The sequence below is a fragment of the Phyllobates terribilis genome, unplaced genomic scaffold (genome assembly GCF_046119375.1).
Source record: "Phyllobates terribilis strain yellow unplaced genomic scaffold, ASM4611937v1 Scaffold_5__5_contigs__length_657084704, whole genome shotgun sequence".
Taxonomy (NCBI): domain Eukaryota; kingdom Metazoa; phylum Chordata; class Amphibia; order Anura; family Dendrobatidae; genus Phyllobates; species Phyllobates terribilis.
In genome coordinates, this window is record NW_027362765.1 from 206,730,863 (window position 1) to 206,756,004 (window position 25,142).

At 46.3% G+C, this 25,142-nt stretch overlaps 1 protein-coding gene across 2 annotated transcripts in view; it reads right to left on the minus strand.

Moving 5' to 3' along the window:
* The window catches only part of NECAB3 (N-terminal EF-hand calcium binding protein 3), a 148,740-nt gene that overhangs the window by 105,130 nt on the left and 18,468 nt on the right, over positions 1–25,142 (minus strand). The window lies entirely within an intron of this gene.

The following is a 25,142-nucleotide window of genomic DNA, read 5'->3' on the forward strand; positions in this document are numbered from 1 at the left end:
AATGATAAGTTTGCATGCCTCTGATTTTATATGGTGACATGTGAAATTCATATGATGACCAGTCCAAGATTAAAATAAATTGTGGTATGTGCCATCTGACGCCATAGTACAGAGAGATTCTCAGAAGCATTTCTTTTAGAGCAGAACACCTTTGTCGTCTTCTGCTAGACGGCAGAACATGGAGTTCCTCAGGCTCTGTAATATGAAGCAAATGAACTCTATGTGCCACCACCATACCTGCTCTGGGAACATTACTCTCACGGATTCTTACAGTTAGAATGCATCTCTTCCTGCTCATGACTAGAGATGAGCGTTGTTCTACTCGAACTGTTCGCCAATCTCAAATTCGAGCTGTTTTGGGCGGTGTTCGAGCCGTTCGGCGAACACGAACAATTTGAGAAAAATTCGGCTGTTCGAGGTTATGTTCGATAACTGTTCGTGCACCAAAAGCATAACTGGATTTTTTCTCAGTAATGATGAAAATTAATGTTAATACGCAGTTTGAGTGTACAGCGGGGCGGGGGGAGGGGCAGGGGATGGATCTCTGCAGGAACAATGAAGATCTCCATTTTTTTTTCTCTTTCCCGCATTTGCAGTGGGGAGGTGCAATCTGTCAGCCTATCAGCAGCGCACACACGGAGCGAAGTGCTTTTTTTCACACAAGCAAGGGCATGTGTGATTGGCAGTGTATGTCACATGTCCTTGCCCTATAAGACCAAGCCATTTTCCCCGTCGCCACCATTTTCTCACTGCTGCAGCTGCGTGTTAGACGGCACCGCTGTTGCTGTGTGTGCTATACCTTGTTAATTTCAAGCCAATTTTCGCACAAATATACAGATAGCTTGGGAGTAGGGAATAGTTGTGATTGCAGTCCTTTTAAGGACTAGGTTACAGCATTTCCTACGACTTTTATCAGGCAGGTCTGTGCTCTTAAATAGATAGATTGTGGGAGTAAAGACTAATTGTAATTGGAGTCCTTTTCAGGACTAGGTTACATCAGTTCCTATCAGTTTTTGCCAGGCAGGTCTGTGCCAGTGCTGTGCAAGTTTTTTTCACAGCATTTGGCTGAATCTAGCAAAGCTAATCCTTTTTGGCCTATTGCAGAGTGTGTTAGTCAGTGGAGTAGCCTATCTGTGTTGCAAGATATACCACCTGTGTATAGAATACCAATTTTTTTACTGCACCTAGTGAAGTAAAATCTTTTGGGCATAGCATCATTCTATTAGTCCATCTATACTGACCTCCATCAGGTTGCAAATTAAAAATAATTTTTTTCTGCATCTAGCTCTGAAAAAATATTTGGGCTTCTAGCAGTGTGTGGGACTTGGTCTATTAGTCCATCTATACTGACCTCCATCAGGTTGCAAATTAAAAATAATTTTTTTCTTCATTTATCTCTGAAAAAATATTTGGGCTTCTAGCAGCGTGTGGGACTTGTTCTATTAGTCCATCTATACTGACCTCCATCAGGTTGCAAATTAAAATATATTTTTTTCTGCATCTAGCTCTGAAAAAATATTTGGGCTTCTAGCAGTGTGTGGGACTTGGTCTATTAGTCCATCTATACTGACCTCCATCAGGTTGCAAATTAAAAATAATTTTTTTCTGCATCTAGCTCTGAAAAAATATTTGGGCTTCTAGCAGTGTGTGGGACTTGGTCTATTAGTCCATCTATACTGACCTCCATCAGGTTGCAAATTGAATAAAAAAATTTTCTGCATCTAGCTCTGAAAAAATATTTGGGCTTCTAGCGGTGTGTGGGACTTGGTCTATTAGTCCATCTATACTGACCTCCATCAGGTTGCAAATTAAAAATAATTTTTTTCTGCATCTAGCTCTGAAAAAATATTTGGGCTTCTAGCAGTGTGTGGGACTTGGTCTATTAGTCCATCTATACTGACCTCCATCAGGTTGCAAATTAAAAATAATTTTTTTCTTCATTTAGCTCTGAAAAAATATTTGGGCTTCTAGCAGTGTGTGGGACTTGTTCTATTAGTCCTTCTATACTGACCTCCAGCAGGTTGCAAATTGAATATAATTTTTTTCTGCATCTAGCTCTGAAAAAATATTTGGGCTTCTAGCGGTGTGTGGGACTTGGTCTATTAGTCCATCTATACTGACCTCCATCAGGTTGCAAATTAAAAATATTTTTTTTCTGCATCTAGCTCTGAAAAAATATTTGGGCTTCTAGCAGTGTGTGGGACTTGGTCTATTAGTCCATCTATACTGACCTCCATCAGGTTGCAAATTAAAAATAATTTTTTTCTTCATTTATCTCTGAAAAAATATTTGGGCTTCTAGCAGCGTGTGGGACTTGTTCTATTAGTCCATCTATACTGACCTCCATCAGGTTGCAAATTAAAAATAATTTTTTTCTGCATCTAGCTCTGAAAAAATATTTGGGCTTCTAGCAGTGTGTGGGACTTGGTCTATTAGTCCATCTATACTGACCTCCATCAGGTTGCAAATTAAAAATAATTTTTTTCTTCATTTATCTCTGAAAAAATATTTGGGCTTCTAGCAGCGTGTGGGACTTGTTCTATTAGTCCATCTATACTGACCTCCATCAGGTTGCAAATTAAAAATAATTTTTTTCTGCATCTAGCTCTGAAAAAATATTTGGGCTTCTAGCAGTCTGTGGGACTTGGTCTATTAGTCCATCTATACTGACCTCCATCAGGTTGCAAATTAAAAATAATTTTTTTCTTCATTTAGCTCTGAAAAAATATTTGGGCTTCTAGCAGTGTGTGGGACTTGTTCTATTAGTCCTTCTATACTGACCTCCAGCAGGTTGCAAATTGAATATAATTTTTTTCTGCATCTAGCTCTGAAAAAATATTTGGGCTTCTAGCGGTGTGTGGGACTTGGTCTATTAGTCCATCTATACTGACCTCCATCAGGTTGCAAATTAAAAATAATTTTTTTCTGCATCTAGCTCTGAAAAAATATTTGGGCTTCTAGCAGTGTGTGGGACTTGGTCTATTAGTCCATCTATACTGACCTCCATCAGGTTGCAAATCGAATAAAAAAAATTTCTGCATCTAGCTCTGAAAAAATATTTGGGCTTCTAGCGGTGTGTGGGACTTGGTCTATTAGTCCATCTATACTGACCTCCATCAGGTTGCAAATTAAAAATAATTTTTTTCTGCATCTAACCCAGCCAATAGTTTTGGCCTAATACCACAGTTTGGCCACTCAGCTCTGCTCGGTTACCATCCATTGTTTTTTTGTGCAAACAACTCCAGAGTTGTGAATTAGTTAACCACCAAAATGAGTGGAAAAAGGCCTGCTGCTGGTGGAAAGGGGAATAGGCGTGTTGGGAAGGGGAAAAAAGGTTGTGTCCGTGGGGTAGGTGCAGAAGAAAGACCATCTTCCAGCCAAACTAAAATGTCTACTTCTTTTAGCGGACAATGTGATAAGATCCCTTTCTTACGGCCACGCCAATCGCTACAAATTCCAGATGAGGCACAAAAACAGCAGGTGCTTCAACGGATATCAAGTGCTCCTTTAAGTGGGCTCTCCTCCACATCAACTTCAACATCACAAATACTCCAGTCCTCAAAGGTGTCACCCAAATCGCACTTGCTTCCTCACAGCTCCCAAATCTCCAGCTGCCCGTCTGAGTATGAGGTAGAACAGATGGTTGAGTCTGCAGAGCTGTTTACTCATACTATAGCCTGGGAATCAGAGGTCGACTCCAGCGCTTCTGTGAATCCAGACGAGGAAATGATCTGCACTGATGCCCAGAATCTTTATGAGTCGGATCCAGGACCAGACGCAGAAGGTTCTGACCATAATGTAGACCCTCATTCCCAAACTGTAACTCCTGTTGGTGGAGACAATGAGGAAGACGATGATAAGACTCAAATACCTGATTGGAGCGACAACTTTAGTTTTTTGTCAGGGCAGGAACAGGTTGGCTCTGAGGACGACGGGTGTGATAACGCACAGGGTGAGGATGATGAGGTCGGAGATCCCACTTACTGTCAACCCACAGTCAGCCAAGAGATGAGGTCAGCAGAGGAGGTGGAGGAAGATGCTAGTGACGACGAGGTCAGGTTGCGCCTTCCTGGACAGAGATGTAGTACTGGAAGCACGTCAACAACTGCATCCTCAAACACAACTCTGCCTCTCACCACAAGTCGTGGTGGCTCTTCAGGTCGCATGGGTGCTAAGCCTTGCATAGCCTGGGCATTTTTTCAGATCGATAAAGATGACCCAACTCGTGTTATCTGTAACATTTGTCAGCAAAAGCTAAGTAGAGGCCAAAAAATACATAGTTTGAGTACTTCATGCATGAACCGGCACATGGACATGAAGCATAAGTTGCAGTGGGAAGCTCAGTGTGCTACAATGCGGCCTAGCCGGCCGGGCCAACCACCGTCTGCCATATCTTGTGCATCCGCGGCCTCTTCATCCTCTGTGACTGGGGGGACAGCAGTCACACCTGTTTTGGGGCGCAGACCTGCCACCTCTTTACCCGCAACAGCCAGCGTGATTGGCAGGTCATCATTTTCTTTGGAGGTGGTAACACCAGCTGGTCTTGAGCGCTGTCCGACATCGATAGCACCACCTTTGGATCAAGGCAACCTAACATGTCCGCCTGCATCTTCCTCACAGACCGGCAGTTTGCCGGGGACACCCTTATCAACCCCGTCTAAGCACAATAGCCAGCCCTCGGTCCCTCAGATGTGGACAAGTAAAAGACCATTTCCTCCTAGCCATGAGAAAGCTAAAAGGTTGAATTTCACCATCTGCAAGCTCTTGGCTACAGAAATGCTGCCTTTCCGCCTGGTGGACACAGAGGATTTTCGAGACCTTATGTCCGTCGCAGTGCCCCAGTACCAGATGCCCAGTCGGCACTACTTCTCAAAGAAAGGTGTGCCTGCGCTCCACCAGCATGTCGCACACAACATCACCGCTTCTTTGAGAAACTCTGTGTGTGACAGGGTGCATTTCACCACAGACACTTGGACGAGTAGGCATGGACAGGGGCGTTACATGTCGCTGACTGGGCACTGGGTAACTATGGTGACAGCAGGACAAGGGGCTGCTGTCCAAGTCTTGCCGTCCCCACGAGTTGTGCGTCAATCCTCTTTATGTCAAAGTTCCTCCACTGCTTCTGCCTCCTCAACCTCCTCTCGGTCTTCCACCTGCACCCAAAGCCTGTCTGGTCATGCCACAAGCTTTCTAACTGCGCAGAAGGGATCCTGCACACCTCCTTACTATGCTGGCAGTAGGGCTCAACGTCATCAGGCGGTTTTTACATTGAAATGTCTGGGAAATGTGAGTCACACAGCTGAGGAGTTGTGGTCAGCTCTGGAGAACCAATTTCATGAATGGTTGTCTCCACTGGACCTGAAACCAGGGAAGGCCGTGTGCGACAATGCTGCAAACCTGGGTGCGGCCCTTCGCCGGGGCAATGTCACACACGTGCCTTGTATGGCTCACTTGTTGAACCTGGTTGTCCAGCAATTTTTAGCCCACTATCCCAGACTAGATGGCCTTCTGCAGAGGGCACGGTCGCTGTGTGCTCACTTCCGCCGTTCGCATCCCGCAGCTCAGCGACTTACATCTCTACAGAAGTCGTTGGGCCTGCCACTTCACCGGCTAAAATGCGATGTGCCTACCCGGTGGAATTCAACTCTGCACATGTTGCAGCGACTGTGGTAGCACCGACAAGCCCTGGTGCAATACGTTCTGACGTATAGCCTGGGCCAACGAGATTCAGAGGTGGGGCAAATCACGCTGGAGGAGTGGTCTCAGATCAGGGACCTATGCACCCTTCTGCACAGTTTTGAAATGGCGACGAAGATGTTTAGTGCTGACGATGCCATTATCAGCATGACTATTCCGGTGATTTACATGCTGGAGCACATGTTAAACAGAATTCGGAGTCAGGTGGTGGCACAAGAGGAGGTGGAGGAAGTAGAGGAGGAGGAGTTGTATGCGGAAGGGCTAACATCTGCAAGGTCCAGACGGTCGGCAGCACCAAGGCGGCAGGCATGTGAGGGTGGGGGAGATGATTTTACCAGGGCGCATGGTAGCAGCCAAACTAGTGAGGAAGGTGCAGGAGCCCAGGAAGAAGTGGAGGACGAACTGATGGAAGACTCATCAGATGAGGGAGACCTTGATCACATTTCTGTTGTGCGAGGTTGGGGGGAGAGGACAGAGGAAGGAAGCATGATTGTTACCTCGCCACCAACACAACAGGGACTTGGTGCTCCTGGATGCGCAACACACATGAGTGCCTTCTTGCTGCACTACCTGCAACATGACCCTCGAATTGTGAGAATTAGAAATAATCCTGACTACTGGGTTGCCACACTGTTAGATCCCCGGTACAAAAGTAAATTTGCAGAAATTATTCCTGCCATAGAAAGGGATGCACGCATGCAGGAGTATCAGCAGAGACTGTTGCAGAATCTTACATGTGCTTTTCCACAAAATACCAGTGGTGCACGTAGTGAATCTCACAGTTCCAACTTGCCAACCGTGGGACCGTCAAGTGTTCAGCACTCAAACCGTAACAGAACCACAGTATCTGCTGGTAACATCAATTTTGCGGAATCATTTCACCACTTTTTTAGCCCATCCTTTGCAAGGCCACAGGAGACAAGAAGTCTGACACATAGTCAACGCCTAGAGACGATGGTACAGGAGTATCTCCAAGTAAACATTGAAGCCACGACTGTGTCACTGGACCCTTGCTCTTTTTGGGCTTCCAATCTGGATAAATGGCCGGAGCTAGCCACTTACGCCTTGGAGATCTTGTCATGCCCCGCAGCCAGCGTTCTGTCTGAACGTGTGTTCAGCGCTGCTGGTGGTGTGCTGACAGATAAGCGCACGCGGCTCTCCACTGATAATGTAGACAGACTCACGTTCATAAAGATGAACAAATCATGGATCCGAAACGACTTTTCTACCCCTGTGTCATCCTGGGGAGAGTAAAAGCTTGATGATTGGTTAAAATCACCCTACCAACCGTTTTAAGCTTTCAAATTACTAATCATGTTTATCTGTATCTTGACTGGAAAATAATTTGGGCTTTGTAGCAGTGTGCAGCACTGATCCTATTAGGCCATCTATAATAAGCTTCACCAGATTTAAAATTAAAAATAATTTTTAGCTGCATCTAGCCCGGAAAATAATTTTGGGGCTCCGAGATGCGCAAGACACATAAGTGCCTTCTTGCTGCACTACCTGCAGCATGACCCTCATATTGTCAGAATTCGAAGTAATCATGACTACTGGGTTGCCACACTCTTAGATCCCCCAAACTTTTCGATCAACCTTTTCATTTTAATAAAGACCAAAAAAATGGTCATTTTTGAAATTATAAGCATTAGCAGGTTGTTAGAAACTGAAATCAAACAGTTTTCAACTCAAAACTTTATTCTAGGTGATGTTACATTTTCACATAGGACCCCTTGTTCGAAAGGAGCTTCTGAACTCTCTCGTCCATTGAATTTGTCAGGTTTTGGATGGTTTCTGCTTCAATTGTTTTGCATGAGGACAGAATACCCTCCCAGAGCTGTTGCTTAGATGTGAACTGCCTCCCGCCATCATAGACACTCCTTTTAATGATGCTCCAAAGGTTCTGAATGGGGTAGAGGTCAGGGGAGCATGGGGGTCACACCATAAGTTTGTCCCCTTTTATGCCCATATCAGCCAGAGATGCAGATGTTTTATGTGCAGCATGAGATGGTGCATTATCATGCAGAAAAATGATCTTGCTGTGAAATACACGGTTCTTCTTCTTGAACCATGGCAGGAAGTGCTGTTTGAGAAAATCCACATACATTATGGAGTTCATCTTTAGCGCCTTCAGGGATCCTAAAGGGGCCGACAATCTCTCTCCCCATGATTCCAGCCCAAAACATTACTCCACCTCCTCCTTGTTGGCGCTGTAGCCGTGTTTGCGTGGGGTGTCCATCAACCAGCCATCCTCCACTCCATTCATCTGGACCATCGAGCGCTGCATGGCACTCATCCGTGAACAACACAGTTTTGAAATCAGTCTTCATGTAATGTTTGGCCCACTGGAGCCGTTTCTGCTTGTGTGAAGTGGATAGAGGAGGTCGACAGGATGGCGTATGCACAGCTGCAAACCTCTGAAGGACCCTGCATCTTGTTGTTCGGGGGACGTTGGAGGCACAAGCAGCTTCAAAAACTTGTCTGCTGCTATGACAAGGCTTTTTTGCCGCTGCTCTTTCAACCTGACGTAATTGCCTGTAGGAAAGAGTCCTCAATTTGCCCTTATCAGCACGCACACGTGTGTACTGTGAATCAGCTACATACTTCTTGATTGCCAAGACACTTCATCCTGATCATCGCACAATGTTGATTGTAGTCATGCCTTGACCTAAACACTCCACAATTTGTTGCTTCTCAGCAGCCGACACATCCTTTTTCTTTCCCATTTTGGCAGAAAATGTAGGCTGCTTAATAATGTGAGAGAGCCTTCTTAAGTAGTCTTGCCTTTCATTGGACACACCTGCCAAACTAATTAGCACAGGTGTCTGCAATTGCTTACAGTGATATAAAGAGCCCTGACACACATCACCATCAATGAGTTTAACTGACAAACAAACAAATTCTTCCCTTATCACTCCTAAACACTTTTTGCATAATAATTTGGAACGCGGTGTACATGTGCTTTTCCACAAAACACCAGTGGTTCACGTAGTGAATCTTACAGTTCTAACTTGCCAACCGTGGTCTGTATGGAATTGTTCAATAAAGGGCCCAAAATTAAGATAACATAGATGGGAGAGGTCTCTATGAATAGGAATTCCTAAGTATTTGATACCCTGTGAGGGCCAGGCAAAGGGAAAGTTGGACTGGATGGAATCCTATATGGATTTGGGGAGGGAGACATCGAGGGCCTCAGACTTCGCTGCATTGATTTTAAAATTTTACCATGTAACAAAGTGATCTATTTCAGCCATAACAGCAGGGATGGATATATGTGATTGAGTGATATATACTAGGACATCATCAGCAAATAGAGAGCACTTGTACTCGGTGCCTCCCACCTCAATCCACCTAATATTCGGGTTATGGCGAATTGATGAGAGCAGGTGCTCCGTCACTAGGATGTATAAGAGAGGGGACAGAGGACATCCCTGCCTTGTCCCATTGGTGATTGTGAAAGGTGATGAAAATGTTCTGACGCACCCCCTGGGCCTTGGGACACCCGGAGCCGGACCCTTTTTGGTGGATGCTGGTGGTTGTAGTCTTCGTGGCGGCGATCCGGTTCCGTGGCTCAGGGCGGTCAAACCAGTGGCGGAACTATTTATGTGGTTTTGATGTTTAAATGTCCGACTACGCCACCCGTGGATTGCGGTCAGAGTGAACCGCCGCTACAGGGCAGACCGCTAAGGCTGGTGTTGTGGGTGCAGCAGAGCGTGGCATAACTCCCCACAGGAGGAGTATAGCCTCAGGGCAGTGTATGCGGAGGATGGGGGTGATGGTGCAGGGCAGCAGCAGTAACGACACGGAGTCAGTGATGCAGTTCAGGGCCTTTACTCACAGTTCTTATTATCCAGACCACGTCTGCAGGTAACGGCTGCCCACGTCGTACTGTGCTCACCAGGTGAGGGGCTCAGACAACTCCCAGATAACTTTGGAGCGCTTCACAGGACCCCCTTTGTGTGTCCTTTGTCTGGCCTTTCTTACCAACACTTCTGTCCGGCTGCCTCGGGCCTCCTCTTGGTAAACTTGGCGCCAGTTTCCCTGACCCTATGTGGTGCCTTCCTAGCGGGTGGAGCAAGGGGCTGCGCCACATAAAATGTCAGAGCCTCCGGTTTCTAGCTGAGGGTCGTTTCCTGCCTCCACTAGTTCGGGGACCGGTCTCCCCCTTTGGCCTGACCCCTCCACGCAGGTGGATTCGGGCGTGCGGTGGCGACTCGCCCGTCCGCACCCCTGGGATCCCTTCATTCCTCGTTCCTGGAGCCTTCTCCGCTCCTCTTCCTTCCTTCTCCCTCTTGCAGGCCTGGGCCTCTGTTACTAGGCCCGCCTCCGGAGCAGAGCTCATGCAGAGCCCCTGCTCCCTGCCACTTCTGCTCAGACTTCTCTGCACTGAACTAAGATGGTGCCCACCTTTTATACTCCCTTCTCAATGCACCCAGGAACTGCTTCCTCCCTGCTCCTGCACTGCAGGGTTCCCCTTCCTCAGTGTTCCCTCCCCCCACTCCAGCCAGGGACAGGGACTGTCGTGCCCATCTCAGGGGCATATTGGTCGCCCTGCCCCACGGCAATGTGGTGTAATGCATGCAGGTGTCGGGTCCTGATCCACACTCCATCCTTATCTGAGAGTGAGATATCACACCTCTGGGTGAGGTGCAATACGTCTGTAGCAACCGAGCCCTCGGTGCTACAGTTCCATTTATCTTCAGCCTAGGTGACGTATTGTGATACAGGGCCGTGATTTTGGCTATAAAAGGGTCCCCTAGACCCCTACCCCAAGCTTTTTAAGAGAATCATATATGGCGTGCCAGGAGACTCTATGGAATGCTTTCTCAGCATCCAACGAGAGTATCTACTTACAAATTTTTAACTGCATCTAGCCCAGGAAATACTTTGTGCCTAGTAGCAGTGTCTGCTAGTCAGCGGATTATCCCGGCTGTTAAGCAAGCTACACCACCTGTAGTTTGGACACTTAATTTTTTCAAAGGAAATGCTTCGGGACCACGGGATACTCAGTGAAGAGCATCAGGAGGCACCCCAAGGCATAGGGGCTGGGACTGGCACTAGGATGCCTTGCGGTGGACAGCCGAGCTCGATCCTTATAAAAGCTTTTTAACTGCAGCAGCTTTAGTGGACGCTACTGGAGCTGGAATTACGCGGCTGCTGGCATGAGACTTGCCCTCCAATAGATCCTTGTAAATGGATTTAAAGTGTATTCATTCAAATTAGAGGGACAATTTAAATTAAAAAGCTTAGAGCTGCCTCCACCACAGGGGGGCTCTCTCGACCCACCAGCGGACAGGCACCAGTATTGGGAGAGGGGGGCTGGCCGTCAGGGTTCACCGCGGCTCTGGCACAAACCCGGCGACACGGAGGTGGCACGGGCAGGAGCGGACTGGCCGTCTCGGCTTCTCACTTTTTGGATTTTAGAAGGGCATGACATGCCTATATCTGTGTCTCCCCCTCCTTTTACTCCTCCACCTCTTTTCTTTTCGCATGACTATATGTACTTGTCACTTTTCCATGTGTTAGTTGTGTCTTCTGAGCAGTTTGTCAGCTTTTGGACACCTTTGAAGGTGTTTTCTATGTGTTTCTATGTGTTTTTGTTTGCCTGCCATTGGTTTTAACGGTGTTCGAAGGTGTTCGACGAACAGTTCGACGAACAGTTCGGCGAACACACGGGTGTTCGACGAACCGAACCGAACTCGAACACTACGGGGGTGGCTCAACACTACTCATGACTGATGGTTGGTAATTGCAATTTTCACAATGTAGTCATTACACAACTTGAATAGAATATACCGAATAACAGGATAAAATAACACGTAAACAAAATATTATAGACGACAATTCACCTTTCCCCGTCTATGATATCTGTGTTAGCAAAGATTTGTGTTCATGAAATAACAACTCTGAAATTCATTCCTTTGTTATTCCTGCTAGAAACATTTAAAAAAATTGACAGCTGCAGAGACGCGGCACTCCTAGTCAGGGGGGTGTCCTGCACAGTCAGACCTTGTCCAATCAGTGTTGACAGAGTCAGACTGTGTAATGACACACCCATTTCACAGGCAGGAAATGGAAACACCCAGTTGTCAATTTAGACAGGAACGTAGAGTTCGAAAGTAGAGAAATACAAGTATTTACTAAGATACAAATGTCGTGATTGGTGACAGACCTTCATTAAACAATGATGATTATTTAAATAGGATGATGATGATGATGATGAAGGTGTAGTAGAATTACAAAAAGTTGAGTAAGAGAAAAAGGAAAATGAATCACTGAGAAAGAATGTAAAAACCATATATGAAAAAAGTAAAATATATGTTTAGATTAGCGCGAGCTTGCTCACCACTGTTTGTTACTCAATCAAGTATCGCGGGTGCTCGAGCGCCATGCTTGAGTCCCCACTCCTCATATTTCACGGCTATTAGACAGCCAATAAACATGCGGGGATTGCCTGACATAGACAGTAATGCTGTAACCATGTTGGCTACTGGCAGTACTGTGACTGGCCAGCCGCATCGCTTCTTATATACCGGGTGATGCGATGCTCGGCACACTCTGCTCTGGAAGCAGTTCAGTGAGAGTTGATCTAGGAGGGAGAGCTTAGATTAGAGCATAAAAAGAAGGAGCAAATGGGCTATTCTGCGCTGCCGTGAAAGAATGGAGGATGCCAATCCAGTGGTAGGCCTCAATGCCCTGATGACGCCAGTTAGTCTGGTGAAACATGTTGAGGAGGCTTAGGACTATCTTTTAATAGCATTAGTCAGATATGAGAATGGTGAACATGAAAGGATAGGATAGTATAGGTTGCAGCCGCACTAAAATTGTCTTGAAACCATGAAAGAGAAATTGTCATGGGAAACCTAGCAGAGTACTGATTTGAATAAATAGGTGGTATACCTTGTGTCCTAGTACATATACTGCCTCATGCGAATTTTAAATTTATATTCCTTTAATAGTATGAGTAAAAGTTATATTTTAATAGTCTTTAGTTGGGGATTCTTTGCCTTAGGCAATTTGATAACAATTCTTTGTCCCAGCACAGCGTTCAGCTGTCCCTACCCCAGGCCTTGGAACGCAAACGCAAATACCCAGCCACCCACCCACAGGCCCAAACACTAAATGGGCACATTTCCAGACTGTTTGCCCTGGAAATTATGCCATTTAGGCTTGTGGACACTTAGGCTTTCTGCAAACCCCATGGCAGCGGCCGTCCCTCGGACCTCGGTCCCCAGTCGCCACTATTTTTCCCAGTGTTCCGTCCTTGCCTTACACCAGTAGGTGTCCCATAACATCACCCGTGCCCTGACTAATGCAGTTTCTGGGAAGGTCCACTTAACCACCGACATGTGGACAAGTGCTTGTGGCCAGGGACGCTACATTTCCCTGACGGCACACTGGGAAAACCTTGTGGAGGCTGGGACCGAGTCGGACGCTGGGATGGCTACATTTGCTACCAATGCCGAGGGTTGCAGGCCCTAGTTCCATCAGGGTTTCCTCCACCAGTTCCTACAACCCCTCCTTATTCTCCATCTCCGAATTGTCATCTCAGAGCACGTCGTCCGTATCAGTTGCAAGCTGGAAGCACTGAAGCACTGCCTTGATAAAGCAGCAACAGGCTCTGCTGAAACTTATTTGTTTAGGTGACAAACAGCACACCACCACAGAGTTGTGGAAAGATATAACAGACCAGACAGATCTGTGGCTCTCACAGCTGAACCTACAACAAGGCATGGTCATGTGTGAAAATTACCATAACCTGCTGGTGGCTCTGAAGCTTGGCAAGCTCGCACACGTAACATGCCTGGCCCACGTGCTCAACTTAGTGGTTCAGCGGTTTCTGAAAACCTATCCAGATTTGCCTGAGCTACTTGTACATAACAACTAATGAGTGGGCATGGATTTCTAACATCAGTGAGGTTCTACAAAACATTGAGGAATCAACCAAGATGGTGAGCGGCGATGATGCCATAATCAGCGTAACCATCCCGCTTCTGTGTCTTCTCAAATGCTTGCGACTTACAATTAAAGAGGAAGCTTTGCATGTGGGCCAGATGGAAATGGTGGAAGAAAGTACACAGGGTGATACTACCCAGCCCAGACTCATCTCATCTTCTCAGCGCAGATTGGGTGATAATGAGGAGGAGGAGGAACAGGAGATGGTTGCTGTGCTATAGAGAGTACTACCCACACCAGCTTTATACAGTCTGTTCAGCATGGATGGGCTGAAGAGGAGGAGATGGAGGTCATCCTCCGGGTGGGGACAGGGAACTCTTGCCTGTTGGGAGTCTGGCGCACATTGCTGTCATTATGTCCCACTGCCTTTCTCATGACTCTCGCGGTATATGCATTTTGCCCAACACTGATTACTGGTTATTGCGTCCTCCGTGATTCCTCTGTGCCGTACAACTATTCCGTATCCAAGCTGGACACGTGGCATGAACTGTCCCTCTATGCCTTGGAGGTGATGGCCTGCCCTGCCGCTAGCGTTTTATCAGAGCGGGTTTTTAGTGCCGCTGGGGGCATTATAACTGATAGGCGCATCCGCCTGTCAACTGAAAATGCTAACAGACTGACTCTTATCAAAATGAACAAGGCCTGGATTGGCCCAGACTAATCAACCCCACCGGATAACAGCAGCAGAACATAAAGCCAATTCAAATGTTCTTTTTTTTTGTATATGCACTCATGCACCCCTTCCCACCCAAAAAAAGGCTATATGGTTCATGGTTTCTTCTTTTTTCTTGTTCTTCTCCACCATATCAACAGGGTCATCATGCGGCCTTCGCTCATAATTTTAAGCGGGTCATCAGACAGCCCTCACTCATACTTTTTAGCGGGTAAACAGACAGCCCTCACTCAAAATTTTTATAGCGTCTTCATGCGGCCCTCGCTCATAATTTTTAGAGGTAAAACACGTGGTTCTCGCTCATAATTTTTAGAGGGTCATCAGGCGGTCCTCACTCATATTTTTTTGAGAGTTATCATACGACCCTCACTCATAATTTTTCCAAGGTGTGCATGATACCTACCTCTAGAATTCTCTTAGATATAAATATGTATATGACGCGCCCCCTGGGCCGTGTGTTTAGGGGAATACCCGGAGCCGGGCCTCAGTGAGATGCTAGGGTTGTAGTCTTCGTGGCGGCGACCTGGTCCATGTCCAGGGCGGTCAAACCAGAGTGGATAGTCTATTCGTTCTGAATGTCCGACTACGCCACCCGTGGATTGCAGTCAGAGTGAACCGCCGCTGCAGTGCAGACCGCTGAGGCTGGTGTCGTGAGCGCAGCAGAGTGTAGTATAACTCCCCACGGGCGGAGTATAGCCTCAGGGCAGCAAGTGGGGATGTTGGGAGTGATGGTGTGCGGGAGTAATGACTCAGAGTCTCTGTAATGCAGTTCAGGATCTTTACTCACAGTTCTTTATCCAAGTTACTTCAGCTGCTCATAACGTCCCGCGTCGCAATGTGCTCACCAGGTAAGGGGCTCGGCCAACTCCCAGATAACTTTGGAGCGCTTCACAGGACCCCCTTTGTGTGTCCTACCTCTGGCCTGTCATACCCCACCAGTGACCACGCTTCTGTCTGGCTGCCTCGGGCCTTGGCGGGTAAACGTTGGCCTCCGTTTCCCTGACCCTATGTGGTGCCTTCCTAGCGGGTGTAGCGAGGGGCTGCGCCACGTAAAATGTCTTAGCCTCCGGTTTCTAGCTGAGGGTAGTTCCCCGCCTCCACTAGTTTCGGGGACCGGTCTTCCCCTTTGGCCTGACCCCTCCACGCAGGCAGATTCGGGCATGTGGTGGCTACCAGCCGGTCCACACCCCTGGGGTCCCTTCGTTCCTAGTTCCTGGAGCCTTCTCCGCTCCTCTTCCTTCCTCTTCCTCTCCAGGCTTGGGCCTCAGTTACTAGGCCCGCCTCTGGAGCAGAGCTCATACAGAGCCTCTGCTCCCGGTCACTTCTCCTCAGACTCACCCCTGATCTAAGATGGTGCCCACCTTATATACCTCCCTCTAGGTGCACCCAGGATCTACTTCCTTCCTGCTCCTGCACGACAGGGTTCCCCCTTCCTCGGTGTTCCCTCCCCCCACTCCAGACAGGGACAGGGACTGTCGTGCTCTGCCTGGAGCATATCGGTCGCCCTGCCCCCCGGAAATGTGGTGTAATGCATGCAGGTGTCGGGGTCCTGACCCACAGGTGTCGGGGTCCTTACCTGAGAGTGAGATATCACACATCTGGATGAGATGCAATACCTCTGTAGCAACCGAGCCCTCGGGGTGCTACATATACCCCCTAGGGGTAAATGTTTTTCAGCCCTTGCACTTAGTGCATAGGCTTTACCAGTCTAGGAGTCCCACTCCTTCTATTTTTTGACAGCCCTTGCACTTAATGCAAGTCTTTATGAGACTAGGAGCCCCACTACCTAACAATTTTAACAGAATGTGTAGGAGGCTCTCCTTTTTGTATAATACAGGGTGTATCAGAGTCCCTTTTCCTGCTAATGTTTGGCAGTTCTTCCATTGGTCGCATAGGCTTTTGTGAATTTCAGAGACCCTCCTTCGTAAATGAAACAGGATGTGTCTGACCATGTCACACACACCACATGCCCAGATAATGTACTAAAATGTTAAAATTACATTTACTGGTAACTACTGGTGGGTGTAGTTTTATTTCCCCCTCTACTAAGTCATCTACTGTAATCATAGGCAACGAGGAAATACGGTGAGATGGCCCGGCTATTAAAGGATGGAGGAGGCATTTTTTTTTCTCTTTTTAATTTTGCCTTATATAGTCATTATACAGGAAATAATGTTTCCTAACATTTTTTCCTGTAAAACCCATTTTATCTTCGGTTTTGTTTGTTTTTATTGTCAGTACGTAAAAGTGGAGTAATACTCTGACAACATTGTTCTGACCTGGGAGTCAGAGATGCGTCCAGGCATCTTCCCCATGCTGTTCCCATTCATTTTAGAGCTATTTCAATCCATTTCAGTGATTTTTCTACCCACCAGCCCTCCTGTTAGGGTCTTCTGGAAAGATGTTTGCGTTTCCCACTGACTTCCATTATACTCAGTACTCGAGTTGAGGCCATTCGAGCGTCCGACCTGCTCGATTCGAGTACCGAGCACTCGAGCATTTTAGTGCTTGATCATCACTAGTTTAGATCGGTGTATGGCGGTGCATACAGTCACAGCAACTCCATACTTCAGACCAGTAGGTAGGTACTTACTGGGCAGCTATATGGTGCGTCTTCACAGCTCCATATTAGGAAAATATTCTCACCTAGAAGTAATGGTTCAAGGGCAGAATACTTTGTATTATACTAATCTTACTACATAAAGAGCTTAATGTTGAGGTGAGTGTTACACGCACGCCGCTAGGTTCAGATAGGGGCGAGACAGGTTACATGAATTCTTTGGAATCCTGGGGCAACCGTTACTCAGGGCGACCATAGACCATGTGCTGCAGCTTCTCTCAGGCACACAGGGGTATTGACCCTCAGGCACAGACATGTAGGTTGTTTCACTTGCTGACCAGACACACTTGACAAGAGTCCTCATAAACGGTAGAACAGCAGCATTTAATAAGAAGCCGCACAGCCAGTGCAAGTTAAGTCATATGAGCAACAGGCTCCAGTGACAAACAGTACATTTTCCTTAGCAGCACAGCAGTTCACTATCTTCCTAGTAGTACAGGACAGCACAGGTCTAATACAAAGGCACATTAATGAAGACAGCATTCTTTACAGCACAGTAAGATGGAGGAGGGGGGGAGGTTTTGCTGAGGGAGATGATCCCTGTGACACCATTTCTTCCAGACGTTATCTTACTGCCTGACAATACTCTGCACTGTTAGTTCAGGAACTCTACCTGACCTGTGCTTAGCTTCTCCCCTGACGTGAATCCTTTTCACCTGCAGGGGCGCTTCTGTGAGATAGTGAACACACACACCACCTTTCTCATCAGCTCCAGCCAGACAGTAAACAACTTCCCCACAATCCTCCTGGGGCTCTGCTAAAACAAACCCTTCTCCTGTGACTGTGTTAACCCCTCCAGTTGCTGGATGCTTCTGGAGCACAACACTTCCTGTCTCATGTGCTTGTGTTACTTCTAATAGTTGCTGGATGCTTTTAAAGCAACAGCACTACTTCTGCATGTCACATTCTTCCCTCCTTTTTGAATGTCGTCCTCAACATTCGTCTTAATTGGTCAATCTGACCAATTCTGAGACAGTGGTGAAAGTTGGATAACTTTATATACAAATTGGCAATGTGAAATTGGTATAACGTTCATAAACATTGATAACAACCTAATCTTACAACCTTTTTCTTGTAGGAGGCCTGTAAGAAATAAACAGTTAACACAATTAAAACAATCATCATCTCTTCAGCTGGAGCGTTTCGTACATCTTCAACCTGCTCTCTCTCTCGATGCTTTAACAGTTCTTTGTTTCTACAAACTTTTTTAAGGAAAATCAAAGCATGAACAGAAGTCTTTCCACCAGGCAACATCTTCCATACTGCCTCTCAGTGGTGAATACCACTCAAGTGGGCTTACCTGGTCCACAGGCAGAGATACCTGTTTCCAGTCGACAGTCCTTGGCACTTGACTCGGTTCACCAAGTGTCTCATACGTCAGCATCACGGGCCTCCTCACTTCCTGAGTCGACATCCTCCTGGTAGGTTGTTCCTCAGAGACCACGGGTTTTTTGGTCACAGAAGTTTCTTCCACCGCACTCATTTCCTGTGCTTCCTCAGATACGCTTGGAGCTGCCTCTGTAAGTTCCTGTACTTCTCCTGAGTCGCTTGTTTTCACACGGTCTGGTAATTCAGCTCCTTCTGAGTGCCGATTAGTCTCTTCAGGGACTGGTGTTCGATCATCAGATTTCAATTGGACTTCATCTGTACTCCTTGGTAGGAACTTTGGAGCCTCAGGATTTAGTTCACTCTCCTGAGGATGGTACATCCCTCTCCTTGCCGGTCTGAAAAATACAACAGTGTGTTCTTCTCCATTGGAACTTTCAAGGTCACTATCCACCTCCAGAGCTTCAGTCTGTGGTGGTCCTAAGTCGATCTCGGACTATGTCGGTCTACTTCTGGGAAGTCTTGTTGTGGTGGGAGATAATCACAGGGTAGCAGTAAATTCCGATGGACTATTCTGGTTTTCTTGTCTCCCGTTTCCAATCGGATTTCATACACTGGGCTGTCATCAGCTTTCCTCCTCACGACCATATACACCTTGTCTTCCCAGTATGAACAAAGTTTTCCTGGACCGCCTTTCTCACGTACATTCTTGACTAGCGCCCGGCTTCCCGGTGCCAATTCTGCTCCATAACATTTTCGATCATAGTACTCCTTACTTTTGCTCTGTCCTTGTGTAACCACTTTGGACGCTATGTTGTATGCCTCTGCCATCCGTTCCTTCTATTTCCGAACGTACTCCGGATACGTTCTGTAAGTCTCTGACACCGGAGTATCGAACATGATGTCGATTGGCAGTCTTGGCGATCGTCCATACAATAGGAAAAAGGGTGAGTAAGCAGTTGCATCGCTCTTTGTACAGTTTTAGGCATGTACCAGTTTTGACAGAGAACTCTTCCAGTCTTTCTTCTCATCAGCTGTTAAAGTGCGCAACATAGATAATAATGTCCGGTTAAAACGTTCCACTTGTCCATTAGGCTCTTGGTGATAGGGCATTGTGTGGGATCTCTGAATTCTACAGTACTTTCCTAGCTTGGCAAAGAGCTGGTTCTCAAATTCCTTCCTTGGTCATGGTGTAACCTCATAGGGAACCCAAACCTCAAAGCAAAATCATTGAAGATCTTCTCTGCTGCTGTTCGACCCGATTTATTGGTGGTGGCATATGCTTGAGCAAATTGAGTGAAATGGTCCATCCCCTCCAAGATGTATTCGTAACCACCCTTACACGTCTTGAGATGTAGAAAGTCTATTGAGACCATCTCAAACGGATACGTAGTTTGGATATTGCCCATAGGTGCCCGGGTTGATGTGTTGGGACGTTTATCTTTCAGACAACCACACACCCTGGTCACATACCTCTCAATATCTCTCTGCATGTACGGCCAGAAGAAACGTTCACGGATCAAATTTGTTGCCCTTTCCACTCCCAGGTGTCCCATGTTTTCATGGAGTTCTTTGAAGACCAACCTATGCAATACTCTGGGTACTACCAACTGCCGGTTTCATCCTCCTTTACGATACAGGATACCGTCTTCACTGAGGTAGAGCTTTTTCCATTCTTTAATTAAAACAGATACCTTTGGTGACTCATTGTCTCTCTCCCGTTTACTTGGAAACCGATTTTGGTCCACATAAAGTAGTATTCTACCAATTATCTGATCTTCCCGTTGTGCTCTACGGATTTTCCCTTTTGGTTGTTGTTGAATAGACCGGGGGTGATCTTGTTCTTTCACTTTTATGGTGGTTTCCACCGTCAACGGACACCACAATGGTGTGTCTTCCCCCTGATAAGCTTGTACTGCTTGGGTAGTGCTCTCAATTGCTTCCAGAGTGACTTCCTCCGAGCATTCTTGCATGAACTCCTCAGGCTCTAGTGGCATTCTTGACAATCCATCAGCATCTGCATTGCATTTTCCTGGCCTGTGCTTGTTGCTGAAATTGAAGTCAGCTAGTTCAGCAACCCATCTCTGACCTATTGCATTCAGTTTGGCTGTAGTAAGGACATAGGTCAAAGGGTTATTGTCAGTGTATTCCTCAAACTCTTTGCTGTAGTAGAGATAATCTCTAAATCGTTCACAGATAGCCCATTTCAATGCCAGGAACTCCAATTTTCCGGAATGTAGATGGTAATTCTTCTCGGCGTCTGTCAACGTTCTAGAAACATAACCTATGACTCTCATTTTTCCATCTTGATGCTTATACAGGGCAGCTCCCAATCCAACTTGAGAAGCGTCACAATGAAGAACAAATGGTAAATTGAAATCAGGATATCTAAAGATGGGTGGTTTTACCAGGTAGTCTACTAGTTCTTCCAATACCTCCTGGTGGTCTGCTGTCCAGTGAATGGGCTGTTGGGACCAAATGGCGTTGTTTCTTTTAAGCCCGGTCCTACCCGTGTTCTTCTTTTTCTCTGTGGGTGTTGTTGTCTCTGTCGTCCTCCCCAAGAGGAGGTATGGTGGGGCGGCAATCCTGGAGAAGTTCCGAACGTAAGTACGATAGTAGGAGAGCAATCCTAATATCTGTCTCAACTCTCCGACGGTAGAGGGCCGCTTGTCTTATAAAGCCAGTACCAGAGCGATCTCTGCTAGGTCCATGGTATATCCTTCTCTGGACACAATTTTCCCTAGAAATCTGACTTTTCTTTTGAACAGTTCACACTTCTTTGGGGTCAACTTAACTCCGTGTTGTTGATACCGTTGTAATACGGTCCTCACGTGTTTAACATGGACCGGAAGGTTTGGCTGTGTACCACATGGTCATCCAAGTACGGCTGGCAGATATGGTCCCTCAATCCTTCTAAACATGTCTCCATGCTCCTCTGGATTTCTGCTGGAGCTGAACTGAGCCTAAACGGTATGCGGATCCACTCATATAATCCCCACGGTGTGATGAATGCTGTCAAGGGTCTACTGAAGTCTTCGACAAACCCTTGGTGGTATGCCTTACCCTGATCGAGGGCAGAGAACCAGGTGCTTCCTGATAGGCTATCCAGCTTATCTTGGATCTTTGGTATCGGGTCTCAGCTACTGACTTTCGGTTTAGTTCCCGGTAATCACAACAGAGTCTCAACGTACCATCCTTCTTCCTGACACAGACAATAGGAGAGGAATAAGACGACTTCAACTTTTGGACCCAACCTCTGTTGATGAGATCTTGTTAATATTCTTTCACTTCACAATGTAATGGTTTTGGCACAGACATGTAACTTCTGGTTACTAGGGTCGTGTCTTTCAAATTGATTTTCAAATGCAACGACGGGATACAGCCTATATCAGAGTCATCTTTGGAGAACGCATGACACTCTTCTCTCAGCACCGGTTTTGCTACCGTTAGATCTTCAGCACACAAGTGTTCTAGGGGTACTAGGGGATCCCAGGGCTGGTCTCACACTGGCTGGATATACAGTTTTAATGGTTTTGATGTGACCTAACACACAGTCTAATTTCATGTTTCATAGTATTCATCACCGGTACTGTCACTCGAGCAAACCCACCAGTAGGAATCTTAAGCACAGTCTCACCTTGAACTAGGCTTTTCGGAAGTTCTGAGGAGTCTTTTGGCATGGACAGTATTTTCTGGACTTTTCTTCCCGGTTCTACCTGGACTCCACACCTCACCCCCACCATTTGGTTTGCAGGGATGATGGTTGGGCGCAAGCCTACCTTGACTTGTTTTAGGTCCAATGTATTCTGTGCTTTCTTTACTCTATGAATCACATTTTCTGCCACGCAGTTGGGTATAGCGAGCGATGTGGCGATTGCATCCACCACCAACGCCCCTGTCTTGTGTTTCGTGATGACCTCACTGATTACATTATAACCCAGGATAGGATCCTTTGCCACGTTCTGATCGCTCGTCACGAGAAAAGGTACCAAAAGCTTGATGGTGTTGCTGTTCTTCGTGGCCCTGAGTTGGAAAGTCACTTCCACCCAGGCTGGAAGGGAATTCCGGTCTGGTTGACGGCTTTGCCGTGGAGTTCCACTGGTCCTAAGAGTTCTTTTAGTGACCTAAGGCAAGTGTGTGGCAGGTAGCGCCTTCTTCATTCTTCATTTAAAAGGCTCGCTTGGGCTCCTGTGTCCCACAGTGCTTTTACTAGAAGCCCATCTAACTTGCACTGTATAAAGCACCATTCACCAATTAGGCTGATGAGGCTATCTATACTGACTGAGGAATCCTCTTCCCAGGAGTACATTGTTTGACCTCCGCACTGGGCATTAAGAAACTGATGCCCCTGTCTCCCTTGCAGCTGTTGTAGACGGGAACACACTTGGGGATAGTACTGACGCAGCCGTTTTACCTCATGCGTCGTTCTGGGGTTTGGTGAGATTTGGATTTGCTTCTGGGGCCTCCTCCGTGTTGCGGTTACCAGTTGCCCTGCACTGGTAACCTCCTGTCTTTTAACCCAAACGACCGTGACCATTGGCATTCCTTGGCATAATGTCCTTCATCACCACATCTTAGACAGTGGACACACACAGTACTCTGATTTGATGAACGACACACTTCACAAGCCGGGTATCTTCTGTTTTAGAACCCACTCCTGGGTCTGAGGGATACCGGTTCTGGCCTGGAACGAATTAACTTTTTCACATCAATCAACTCAGCTCACAGTTCTCCTATTACTTCCTCCCAGTCAGAGCTGGCAGGCCTCTCTTTTGTTGGTGATTTAAGGTTCCCTCTCAGAGGTGGCACTGGAGGGTCTCTATGATGATCTTTGGACTGGCCACCAGGGGTCTCCAACTTCACCTGACTCATTTTGGTGATTTTAGGAGCAGAGCCTTTATTTAACTTCTGTTCTCTCTCTGACTCCAAACTAGCGGCCTCATTCATTTTTTCAATTAGGACTTCGTCCAAAATGCCAGCCTCTTCTAGGTACTGTTTTAGCTGCAACTTTAAGTCTTTGCTGATTAATCCCTTTCCCAGTGATCTCAAGAACTAGTCCAGCATCAAACTTCTCTTCCGCTTCTACATCTCTGGATGCAAACATTCTTTAACTGGTGTAGCAGAGTTGAGTTGAGGTGCTGTGATGCTCTGTTTTGCCAGACACTTTTCCTCTTCTCCCTCTACACGCTAATTCCCGCTCAGGATTCCCCGTACGGGCCACCAATGTTACTCGCACGCCACTAGGTTCAGATAGGGCCGGGACAGGTTACATTAATTCTTTGGAATCCTGGGGGAACTGTTACTCAGGGCGACCATAGACCATGTGCTGCAGCTTCTCTCAGCAATTTAGCAGTTTTTAAATAGCTTAACCCCATCAGACATGCCAAATCATTGCCTTAGACTTAAGGTGGGCAGCATTATTATGTTGTTGAGAAATTTGAATACAAAACGAGGACTATGCAATGGTACACAATTAGTTGTAACATCATTGAATAGAAATGTTCTTGAGGCAGAGATTTTAACAGGATCAGCTGAAGGTGATAAGGCATACACAGAGATTTCCATGTGATCTGCCCTGGGCAATTCACTTTTTGAATTGGCGAGCATCTCTCTAAACTTCCAAATTTCATTTTTGTTTTCCGTAATGCCATTTACTAATTTATTAATTATGCAACTTTGTTGTTTATCGTGTAAAAAGGCTGAAAGTGAATAGACATGGGTAATTTGAGTTAGCACACTTTTATAGCTTCTGAAACTTATTTGTTTTGGAACTCGGGTTGCTAGTGTCTAATAAAACAACACGTTTGAGTGCTTCTTATGAAAAGTCCTACTGTTCATGTGCAACTTGGGGCATACAGCATATGGAGCTCCTAGATGGCTGTGTGCAAGAGCCCTGCTGCGCATTTATTTACTTTTTTATACTAGATTAAGGTATTTTCTTTTAATTCTATGTTTATGACTGTAGAGGTAAAGTTAGCTCGTTACCTGCCAAACTGATTAAAACCAATAAGCACTATTATCAGTAACGATAGCAGTAATCTAACGCATGTAAAGCTTTTCTTTCATTATATCTTCTTTTATACTACAGCCTTATCCTCCCCTATGAATCTTCTTTTTTGAAATAATTGGAAACAACCTATAGTTCTAAACCAATTAGTTCAAATAAAATCTTGAATTTGATCTCACAAGTATCTTGTAGTCTAAAGGGAATCACTGTGTTCATCATGATGGAAGAGCCGCCGTGGTACATGTCAAATGAAATGTGAGCCTCTGATGTAATGTCATCCTCACTGGCTGAAGGCCGAGGTGACTGCAGAATACCATTCCTCTCTGTACCAATAAAAGGGTTAAAATGAGTCACACACTTCATTAAATCAACATTCCCCAGGAGAGGTGCCATAGGGTTAGGTGTTTGATGAAATTTCTCTAGATCAGACATAACAAGGATGCGGGGATCTTTAAATCAGCGAGGACAAAGAGGTAGCCGCAGGCAGGAGACGGAGGAATCAAAACTCAGCTCCGAGCATTAAACCTACAAACGGTGATCCCATAAGAGCATCTAATGTCTACTCTTCAGATATGGACAGCAATAGCAAAGATCTAGCGCTGGTATCAGAGGAACATACATTATTGGAAGAACTGGAAACGTTTATTACTGGAATCAGTTACGGGAGATTGTAAATCCACACGAGCATCCACTCTTTGTAAATCCACACGAGCATCCACTCTTCATTCACTATGGGCAAACCAGATGCAGAACAGGCAGACAAACACCCAGCAGTTAAAGGGTTTTACACAGAAAATTTTGACCAAAAGTGAACCAGGATTACCTTTCTTACCCTTAACTACAAGGAATTCTCAGGGGCCACT